Source organism: Triplophysa rosa, linkage group LG12 (assembly GCF_024868665.1).
Source record: "Triplophysa rosa linkage group LG12, Trosa_1v2, whole genome shotgun sequence".
NCBI lineage: Eukaryota > Metazoa > Chordata > Actinopteri > Cypriniformes > Nemacheilidae > Triplophysa > Triplophysa rosa.
Window position 1 is genome coordinate 16,412,810 of NC_079901.1, and position 12,336 is coordinate 16,425,145.

At 37.3% G+C, this 12,336-nt stretch overlaps 1 protein-coding gene across 2 annotated transcripts in view; it reads right to left on the minus strand.

The window, feature by feature from the left end:
* The window catches only part of necab2 (N-terminal EF-hand calcium binding protein 2), a 68,787-nt gene that overhangs the window by 21,062 nt on the left and 35,389 nt on the right, over positions 1 to 12,336 (minus strand). The gene's annotated exons all lie outside the window — the stretch shown is intronic.

A 12,336-nucleotide genomic window follows, 5' to 3' on the forward strand; every position in this document is an offset into this window, starting at 1 on the left:
AGCAGAATGTCATACAAGGTTGTATTGGAAGGACTAAAGTGTGAGTGTGTACAGACAGGCAACGTTTGTGCTGAACTTTTTGAGTTTAAGCAAACACATGGATTCTATCAGTCAACCCTGTTTCCATTAATGGTGCTGTGTGTAATATTTAGGAGGATCTATTGACAGAAATGTACATAACTATGTCTTCAGAGGTGTACCTTATATAAAGAAGCGTTATATTTTTATTACCTTAGAATGAGCTATTTCTATGAACATACACCGCAGGTTCTCTTCCATGGAATTCGCCATGTTTCTACAGAAGCCTTAAAAGGACAAACTGCTGCACAGAGTGCATTAAACTGTTGTACAGAGTGCGTTAAACTGTTGTACAGAGTGCGTTTCGTAAATACGTTACCCCATTCAGCAAAGAAGCAAAAACGTGACGACATCTTTGTCCTGTGAGAGTCGCCATAGAGCTTCGAAAGGGAGGGGCGAGGGGTGGAGTGAACAAAATCTCCATATTGCTCCTTAGAAATCTATTATAAAGCATTAACTTTTCCTATTAAAACCATTACAAAATTCCTTTTTGTAGTGTGTTTTGGGTATTAAACCCAATAAGATTTCATGTTGTTCAATTGGTTTCTGCCACTGTCTCAACCATAGAAGCCAAGACCCAAATCATGGACATCATAGAAAAGAGTCAACTTCTAGTCCTTCACTTTCTCAAAACAAATGATGCCAAAACTGTGCTGAAATTAGCCACCGATGTGCAAAAAGACTGTCATGGTCAGCATTTAAATCAACTCTGGCCTTCCCAACTGATGGCCATTGAATATCCAAATGGAAAGGCAGCATTAGCAGGAAAGACTGAACTGCAGTGCTGGCCTCTCATGAATTATGCTGCAATGCCATGCAGACTCAGTACAACAGTTTATAAAAAAACGTTACATTAGGAGTAATAAAGTAGATTGGGAGCATTGACAGTCTGTAGTGCTCCATCAGTCCAAGATAACAAGAAATGTATAGAAAAAAAGAATGCAGATTTGGACACTGCAAGGTTTGACTATTGATTACTCAATTAACAAGTGCCTTAAAGGGACAGTGCAGCAAAAATGTAAGATCATTTTTGGTGAATCATCACCCCTTTAACAGCAATACACTCTACCATCTAGCGAATGATTTTTTAAAGAGTAGTATCGTCTCAAATGAAACAAGACTAGAAAAGAAAATTTTTGTATAAACCGTTAGACGAGGGCAAATGATGTCAAATTCATGACACAAATGTGAGCCAATTAAAATCAATTTGTACATTTCACTTATGTACATACAATTTTTAGTGTGAAAACAATACTCACACTATTTATATTACAAAATGGCATAGAGTAGCGCATATGTTTACAATTTGGGACGCACCTTATATCTTAACATGGTGATGGACCAGAACAACATCGAAAGGACAATAAAACAGTCTGTCGGCACTGGTGCTGTGTCTATGAATAAACATTCTATTCTAAGGGTAGGACCTGTCCACCTGGCTGAACAAGAAGCCACCAGGTGTTGATGGTGATGTCTAGGAAGGCTCAGCATGATTTATGCTAGGCGGTATGCTAAGTCAGCAGCTCAACGGAGGCCTTAACACACATCAGCAAACAGGGAGCCAGGGCTTACTGTCCACACCAATACAAACACAGCATGTACCAAAATTAAATATAATGCTATATATACAGCCGCAGAAAAATATGAGACCACTCCAAAACTTTTTTAGGTTTTCTACATTTCTTTTTATTGTTTGCTCATATGCAATACATCTCTGAGATGTCTCCTATCCGATGTCATATAGACATCTAGAAGATGTCTGTAAGATGTATATGATTTGCAATGTATGTAAAACGGCCTTTCTAAGACGTTAATCAGATGTTTTTAAGCAACAGATGTTTCCCAGATCTCCAGATCTTTAGCAGACATCTTACATATTACAGACGTACCTGTGCAATCTGGGCTGTGAACAAGTGACAACATTTCTAACTAATATTTGCAGGAAATTTAAACAGGTCAAACTGGTCAAAATAACAAAAAAGATGCACTGCATGCAGATCTTGAATACTGGAAAGAAAACAAGTTCATATTCATGTTTAAAAAACACATTACTACTGTTTTACATGTATTTTAGGAACTGTTCGAAAATTAATATATGATGGAACAGGACTGATTTTTTCACAACTTTCACATGTCTACATTCTCTCAGTCTTTTACATTGCTGTTGGGTGACCTTGTCACTCCTGAGGTTTGCTTTTGTTAAAATTCATCCAACGCTGGACTGAAATGGTCACAATACATGCAGAAATGCTGATTAAAGGCAAAACTGGAGTCTTTTAACTTTTCCGCAGCTTTTCTAAACAAAGTAAATGATGGCATCGCATTGACGTGGAGTGTGAAAGAAGGCCACTAAACTCAAAACCTCACATAACCTTCACTGGCTAGTAATGAGGTGCACAACCAGGGAAATATGTTTGAATTCTCAGGACAACATCATGCTTGGAGCTGCTCTAATGATTTGGTGCCCAGACTTCATGAGGGTGTTGAGATATGGAATATTCATTCTTTTCTATTACGTCTGCAGCAACAAATAGACCCCCAAAACAAAAACAAAAAATGGTCTGTCACCCTCCTGTAAAATCTGCTCAAGGCACTTTTGAAAGTGTAACTGAAAGGTGAATTACTGAATAACAATGACTGACATGCTGGACTGAAGCCCCCTAGCACACCTGTGCTAAAGCGAAGACCTAAATAAACCGAGAAAGTATTCTGATGCATAAAGACAAGCCCTCAACAGAATAAACAATGGCACATACAAGACAGTTCATAATGAAAGAATATTATCTGGGGCTGATGGCTAATACAGAGGGGGTAAATGGGCTCACTGTGAGGAAATATGATCTCATAACCGGAGATTTTCCACAGGGAATATGTGTCACCCCTTTGGTATAAAACGGAAGGCGCATGGGATGATTAACCTTTTTTGTCCTTTGCATTGAAAGCATTAAATATAGCAAGCAGGTTGTGAGGCATATTGCCACTTAAAGTGAAAGGCTGTGATATTTTATAGTGAAAGGGAAAATAGGCATCAAGAAATGTCCATGCATGCTTAATATACAATGCCTGTGATTCTAAACAGCATGTGGCGGGGTAACGCAGAATAAAATGCCACGTTACATTGGGACATGTAATTTTACTGATTTGTCCCAGCCTCTTTAAATGCAATTTTGCATATCACAAAATGTTGTTGCTAAGAAACATATTGACTGCTGTTGCTAGGAAACGATTAATTGGCTCATGTCTGAGTGGAGCTGTAACATCTCGTACATTTGTCTTAAAATAGATGAAAGCTTACAGCTATGCTAGCATATTCATTAAAGACGTCAAAGCCATACCTTTGCATTTATTAACAAGCTATACTGCGGCAAATTGTATTAATCATTTCTGGTATGTCTACATATGTCAGAAACATTTCAGATTTTAAATGATCTTAGCTAGATTTCTCAATTAAGAAAACATAAAGGTGACTTATAATTGCATATAATTGTTTTGGTTTGAACAGATTTTTATCAGATGCCATGAACTGACTTCTAACATGAAAAGAAGAGAATTTATTAAGTAATATTCCAGATGTTTCCATGTTTTTCTATTTTCTGTTATTAAAAAATAAACAAATAAACCTTGCCGTTATTTAAATAATAAACCATAAAGTGCCTAAGCATGACCAGAGCTCATTTCTGTCTGTATAACCTTAAAAAGAAATACTCTCTTAAATTACAACACAAACAAATTAAAAAATGACAGAGCATCTGCTCATCTCTGGAAACCAATATATTAAATAGCTTTTTAATAAATTGTTTTCTCTCTCTGAACGAGAAGCGACCTCTTGCTGATCAAAACATCTGAAACACACATTATCATGCCAGCTGTCTCTCTAAACCGCTAAATGAAACTACTGTTAACGGTTCCCTGGAATAAGCCAAAAGGGTAAACAACTGAAAAAAGAACATCCCTTTCAAGATAACAGAACACAACAGAGTCGGGCGAAGGCTCGCTCCCACCTACGGTCCAGACCTGCGGCTCAACCTAGTTAGACAAAGCTTCCGGGAATTGAGGGAAGAGATTCAATCACAATCGCATTAGCAGAGCCTGAAAACAGAAGTCATGGTATAATGCTGTTATTCAGCCAGGAACACATCCATTCAACACCGGATCACAGTTTGCTGTGAGTTTACAAAACCGGGATTAAATCCCAGTCGGGTAGAAAATGAAGAGCTGACAATACAGACGTCCTATTGTAAGAGAGGAAAGATTGAGCCGTGTCTTCATTATTGTATGTGAGCGTGTATGTGTCCTTGTCCAAAGTAAGAGGATAAAGACACACAACTTTTTTTTCCTACTGGGCTCTGCAGGTGTCTTAACCGCATGGAACATCTTTTGCGGTAACTCTAGGCATTCACACAGTTTCAGTGAAGTCTTTGGAAGTCCTTCATCTGCTTTAGCTACTGCATTTTACTCTTCCCACCCAGGGAGAACGGTTTAACAATGACAGTCTTTTTTAATAAATGAAGTATAGATAAAGTGTGACATTGTCTGAAAGACAGAGTGTGTATCCGTGTAAGAAGGGCAGAGTCACGCAATCAGCTTTTTCTTGTTCCTTTGACTAAGGGAGTGAGGGATAGTTCACCCAAAAATGAAATTTCTGCTTCATTTACTCACCCTCATGTCATTTCAAACCTGTATGACTTTCTTCTGCAGAACACAAAAGAAGATATTTTGAAGGTACCTATATTGTACAGACACAAAACCAATGCAAGTCTAGGGGTACCACCGTTGTTTGGTTTGAAATGACAAGGGGGTGAATAAATTATGACAGAATGTACATTTTTGGTTAACATTGGTACTGACACTTCAAAGGTTATTAAACAATATAAAAAGTGTGCTACAGCTGAGATAAACTTGTTTGGAAAGATATTTGAATATATAGAATATAATGTAAAGAATATACAGAAGTAAAATAAATAAATGCATATTAATTTTTTAATAGAAATATTAACTGCCGTAAAATTTTAAACATTCAAATAATAAAAAACAATAACGTTATTTCCTATCCAGCTACTAGTTGACAATTATACTTGGGAAGTTAAAATACTTTTATGTTACAAAAGAGAACACAAATATAAGATACGAAAGAGTTACATATGCACTTAAAATTTAAATTTTACGGAATTTTACAGATTCAATTTACAGAATTTTATACGGATTTTATAAATGAGGTAAAAATGTCAAATAGACTGCAAATTAATATGTTGGGTACAAAATAACATGACAAACATGTACATTTTATTATACATAAATGTTTTTTTTATCTGGCGCCCCAGCTGCTGACAGTGTATAATATTTTAAAAACAGATTTTTTTTTCTTCCAATCAGTATCGGAACACAGCAAAATATGCAAAAATGCGAAAAATCTCAATGCTGGTGCGAACACATCACAACAAACCATTTCATCTTTTAAATGCAAGTTTTAAAATATATGGAAAGCAGCAATCAGTGTGACATTTCAGTGTATGCATTTGAATTATCGATCAAGATTAATGTGTCGGTGTCTGCGTTAACTGTATGTGACTTAAATCAAGTTGATTTAGTCGTGCTGGCAGATTCAGCAATGAAAAGAACATACGCTGAACGTGCAGAGACACCTTACAATAATCTTTATTGCCCTCGTCGCTCATGTGGAAGAAATTACTTAAGAGAGAGCGCCAGACAATAGATCTATATTCTCAATCCCTCCGCTAAGCAAACCTTATTAAACCAGATCACTAAATACATGTCAATCAAATGCTCGGTGGGTTTGACCTTTATTAGTTTGACATTTGGATTCCTGAGAGCATCACTCGAGGTTGGGTTTCATAGCAGGCTCATGGTCGACTAAGGGTACTCGAATAAAGAAAGTTAATTGTAGTTTACCTCAGAAAGCGCACAACAAAACAGAGCGACTTGCAAGTGCAAATCTTTCTTCACACCCCACAGGCAGTGGGAGGCTTTTCTGAGAACAATGTTGTAGTCACCAGCAACAAACATGAACAGGGGCTCTAATTATAATCACCTCTCGTTGAGTTTCAAGGCAATTTTAATCATGCATCTTGATGCTGGGAATTATCCTCACAAACACAGGACTCTATAACAGTGACAGCCTTTAGTTTAGATGATGAGCAAACATGGGTCCACATATCTGTGCCACGGCAGGAGAGTTTAGTTTCGTAAGCGCATTGATTGAGACGGCAGTCAGGAAATCAGGTGCTCCAGCTGTTTTTGTGCTCACTTCCATGAGCCGTGATGGTGATGAGGCAAGTATTTACAATCTGTTCAAAAACAAAGTGTCATCAGACTTTCTTTCAGCTTTTCTACTTCATCCACACAATGCATGAGATCAAATGACACAGAAGACTACTTTCTCTGTGTTTCTTAAAAGAAAACAATGCTATAAGAAAGTCTGTAAAACATCTATAATTCATCACAATTAACATTTACGTACTGTTCCTTTAAAAAGGCAAGGACCGCACAAAGACAATAAATAAGGTCTTCAGGGTTAGGTAAGGGTCAGCATATCTCACTGACACCATTATTCACACACAGTGAATTTCACCAGCAATGAAGCTTAATGAAAAGCTGTGCAAGATTCAGGCAATCGAGTTCACAATTTTCACGTCATCGCAACAAGCTATAAAATGCATCCGGAGACGAACGGCTCTGGCTCTGACTGCAGTTCATCATAAAATGCAGGAGCAGAGAGATTTACAGTATGAGCTTCAGCAGTTTAATGAACAAGAGAAGACAAGCGCAGTGGCAGCCCTTAGCTCTGACTGTGCTGCACTGGAGTGTATGGACTGCTGGATGCGTTTCACACGCTGGCAGCTGAGAGATGTGATGCCCAGAGCTCTGCATGCCTGTGAAATTAGCACTTCACACCTAATAAGAATGGATATATTGAAACATATCGGAGTTCTGTTTAAAGGGAGAGTTCACCCAAAAATAAAATTCCGTCTTCATTTGCTTACCCTGAGTTCCAAATCTGTATAAATGTATTTGTTCTGATGAACACAAAGAACGATATTTGGAAGAATGCTTGTAACCAAACAGTTATTGGCCACCATTGACTACCATAGGAAAATTTCCAACGGTAGTCAAAAGTGCCTCATAACTGTTTGCTTTCCTACATTCTTCAAAATATCTTCTGTTGTGTTCAACAGAACAAAGAAATGTATAAAGCAATTTTTCCTACTATGGTAGTGTCATGATCCTGTCCTTCTTGTCCAGAGTTTTCTAGTTTGGTGGACAGGGTCTTGACAGAACCATGTCTTGTGTGTGTGTGTGTGTGTGTGTGTGTGTGTGTGTGTGTTATGTCTTGTGTGGAGACACGTGGCTGTATGTTTTGACATTACACAAGAAAAGCAAACAGTTATGAGGCACTTTCCGTTGGGAATTTTCCTATGGTAGGTGGCCAAGAACTGTTTGGTTAGAAGCATTCTTCCAATTATCTGTCTCTGTGTTTATAAGAACAAAGACATTTATACAGATTTGAAACTCGAGGGCGAGTAAATGAAGACTTTGAACTTTGGTTGAACTTTTCCTTGCAATTTTAAGCTGCAATTAACAAGCTTAGAATTTGGACTGAATTGAAAATAAGGGCTCAACAGGCAGAATATTAAGGGCATGCTTTTTATTTTATTGTATCATTTTAAATGAATTCAAATTTAATAAACTAACCATTTTTAAATCTGATTTTCATGTCATGGCCATGGCAACAAGAGGGGTTGCAAAAATCTTGTTAGATTTATAGTTTAAAGATCAATCGCCAACTGTGTTAGACAAACAAATTCACACATTTTTAAAGTAAGTATTAAAATGAGATGCAATTGCAAGTATATTCACAGCGATCAAGACAAAAAACAGATTTTTTTTGTCAGGGTGAAGATATAGGAAAAACTTCATGTCAATCCAACATCCTTTGTTTCTTTCACAAACCCAACTGTTATAGCCCTAACTATAAAACAATATCAATTAAACAATTCAATACAAATGTGACATTATAAAAAACTTTGTTTCCAATTTTTTTTCCTCCTTATTTTTAATGTTAACGCAAGCAGAATGCTGCAAAACTTTCAAAAAACAATTCCAAACATACGGGCAGCTTGAGACACGGAGCCAGCTCAAGGAAAACATTACTGCAAACATAAAAACATGCACATGCATTGGAATTCAAGCTCGCCTCCTCATACATATTCATCTAACCTGAACTTGGGCTTTAGTGGGTAAAAGAGAGGAAGTTAATAATGAATCTTGTTATTGAATATGAAAGGTCTTAGATACTTTGCCAGCAGTAAGCATTTAACTGGCCAGTACGGTTCAGCCCAGCAAGTGGGAAAAATCTAAGCATACTGAAGCCTTCTGTAACCTAATCAGCAACAAAATTCCAATGAGCCCGAAATTAAATTACATCTGAGCATAATGTACCGTAGTAAGATTCACATCCAGAAAACTGAGTGAATGCATCTGAATATAATCTCAGATTTATGTTCTGGAAAGCATGTCTAGTTTATACTCTCTATCTTTGACACTTTGCATTGTCTGTAATTGTTATAATGCATCTTCTGTAGCAAAACTGATCATTAGCTTTATGAAAATCAACTATGTTATGTTACATTACTGTATAGCACTAGTTCAATTCTTACAGTTATAAAGAATTTAAAACATTTTACTCAAAAAAGCAAAAAGTAACTTTCATTTCATGTAATACTTATTTGTTGGTTTATTGTATGGTAAAGAATGTCTAAGATTCTTTATTTTTGATAACCCATTTATTCTCTGCGTTATTGTCTAAATATTAATTTAATGACTGAATTTTTCAGTGCTGCCTGAAGTTTAATTATTAAGCATCTTTAAAACAATATTAGATCCGCAATATGTCACCGTCTTCACAGACACCATGTGATTTTTTCCAAAATAACCGTCAAATGTCATAAGTGGTTACCAGGGAAACTAGGTAACCGAGGTGACATGGTAGAACCAGAAGCAAATGAGCAAAAGTGAGAGTGACTGAGCACAGAATGTGGGCACTGTACTCATAATGAGGCAATGGTCAATCCCCCTCACCTTCGGTCAGCATCACAAATTTATCAAAAATTTATAAATACTTGTTATTCATAAAGCTGCTATTGTCCACATTTAACTCAATTAATTACAAAGCTCTCTTGCTTGTAGAGTTACTTACAAATACATTATTTTTCAAATAATTTTCATTCTTTCATCATTTACTCACGCTAGTTTTATCTGAATGACTTTCTTCTGCAGAACACAAAAGAAGATATTTTGAAGAATGTTGGTAACCAACAACATTGGACCCCATTTACTTCCATTGTACAATTTTTGATTTCTATCCCTTTAAAAATCTCACTTCACATGCACCAGTTATTTACTACTACATTATATATGAAGAAAATAAATGGGATTTTTTTACTTCTAAAAGCTCTCATACATCAGCTGACATAAAGTGTCAAAGCAGCTGCTTAGTTTACAGTGAATTTGAACTGACAGGTAACAATATATTAGGGCCCTAGGGACCAGTCCTAAAACTGTGTGCTACATCCCTCCATCTACTTCTGTTGATCTGTGCCGATTGAGGTAAACTTGTGTAAAATAGCTCCCAGCCCACTCTGTCAAAAATCCCTTCCTGTATGCATAATTACTGTTTGCCACGTGACAGCCTCATTAATATCAACCCCGGCATCAAACAAAGGCTTCGGGGAGCACTGCACAGCCAACCTGTTCAAAAGGCGACAGCTCCCAGCTCGGAATCCAAATGAATTTCTGCATTTCCATTTTAAACAACAGCTACCTACGACAACTGCGTTTTCTTCTCACACTTCAATGCACGAGAAAACACGCATATAGCGCAACATCGCGCAAAGTGAGCTTGACGGGATAAAAGACAAAGAGCTGCTCAAAGAGAAACTAGACAGACTGATGTGAGGAAAAAAGTTAAGTAAAGAAACATTGAAAGATGCAACGCTTTAAATGAAACTCCAGAGTACCATTGTTCACAGTTAAAACTGAATCTTTGCCCCAAACAGAAAAAAAACTACATGGAGTGAATTCTCTAAGCTTTCTTTATTTTAAGTCTTAACAAGAAGCACAGCGTTAAAAATGTCTGGGTAAAGTCCAAGCGTCTGCACTAAGAAGTAACTAATGAGACTAGCTCATTAAAATGGTTTGTGCAGGACAGGAAAAGGAAAGATTAAATGTGTTTAATGAATTCTTGGTTTTCTCTTGTTTCTATCATCTACCCGCAGTGGCATTCTTCTTTAGCCACTTGCTAAATGGCCAATTAAAACAATGTTCCAGAAGTATTCAACTTTAGCATTGCCATGGCAGGGGTGATGATGCCCCTTGTGTGTTTGAATAAAAAAAGATGGTGTTCATATATTTTTACCCCCAATTCTGACAAGCATTGTTCTATACATTTTTAGTCGTTTTGGACTTCAATGTTGCTTTGCGCTAATTTTAAGAAGACGTATAGCTTAAAAGAATTAGAGAGTAAACATTTCTGTGAAACATTTTTTAACTTAAACACTATTGTGAGTATTCTTTCAGAGATACAGTAGACACACACTATCACATAGACCATCTGCCAGCCCTTTACACATGATGGGCTATCAGTGATCTGTGTTGTTTTGAAGACTTCCTTGTAAATATCACGTCGAACACTGACAGTATACTGCACTTGTTTTTCTCAATTCATAACACGCAAAGGACAAGCAGCAAGCGGGTAAAACGTCAAGATGATCCGCCTGAGAACGACAAATCAGTTGTGCGTACAGATAATATGGTCTTGTTGACGGCGGAATACATTTTTTTTCTTGAACTGTGGCTCTAATCTTGCCAATTTGCTCTCTTATTCTGACAGGTTGACGCAGAAGAAGAGAAATGCTCTCCGTGCTGACATCAGTGTTCCTGTCTTGAGCTTGTTTGCTCGGTGCGTTTGCAGCGGAGAGAATTAGCAAAGCAGAGAAAAGAAATCGATCACGAAAGAAATACTGCGACAAACTTCCAATTCATTGAAAAGGCTACTTTAATGTTACGACTACAATTAGCTCATATCTAATCCAGCAAAGAAGTGATGTGTCTAGTCTACATACTGTAAAATGTAAATCTGTCATGACACATGACAGCTTTAGATGCAAATAAATTATTCAATCTGACCAGTGTCATAACAGAAGTGTGTCCCTACACATAATCACACCCCTAAAAATGCACATAAGCTCCAGTGCAAATTGATGCCTGGTGTGTGAGAACATGAATATTTCATGGGCAGAATGAAAATAACACATTTACATTAATAATTAGCAGCAGCCTTTAACCTTCTACTGAGAACAGAGGATTATATGGTGAGTGATGGAGAGGCATAAGGGGACAGTAACGCTTATCAACGCCAGCGCCTGTGGCAAAAATCTCTTTGGTTTTAGCCTCGGCTATTTGATTATTAACTCTCAGACAGACATCAGAGTCTCTCGTGATGTTAAGCCTGAGGAATGGGTTGAATTTTTAGAGAAACAGCTGTGATGGAGAGAGTGAAAAAAACGAGGACCTTTTTCCAGGGAGGGGTGACTTTGTCTGTTTCAGTGGGTGCAGGTTGGGCTATATTACAAACAACTCTGGAAAAAAATGTGAATACTTTCAGTGTCTTTCCAATGGCAATAATCATAGATCTCTAACATAATCTGTCAGCAAGTGCCAATGATTTTCAGTGCCAATATATTGTGCAGAAATGTTACATTATCAGCGCAAGAAAGGCTTTTGGTTTTGCTGCTATGCTTTATATTGGATGGCAGTTGCTGTTACGCTAACACTTTGCTGCGTGATTCTGGTGTACTGTATATATCACAATACCACTACTGTTGCACAGACTCCATCCCATAAATAGTCTCCATTCTAGTCCAATGTCTGAATTTCAACAAAATCAAACCTCAGGAGTGACATAAATTCATTCAACAGCAATGTGAAAGACTGACAGCATGACAACACACATGAAAATCACATAAAAATATGTATGTAATATGGCTACAACTGTTGTAATATTAAAAAATCGAAATTTGGGTGAAATATTGTTAGTAGCTCACAAAATGATCAGTTTGCCTAAACACAGTGTGAGGAGCGTCCGAGCTCATATCAGCGTTGCCCTGGAAACGCACAAGGATCACCTGTCTCCCCTCATCTCGGGCTGATCGGGCACAGCTGCAGGTTCATAAGCCAGGAGCT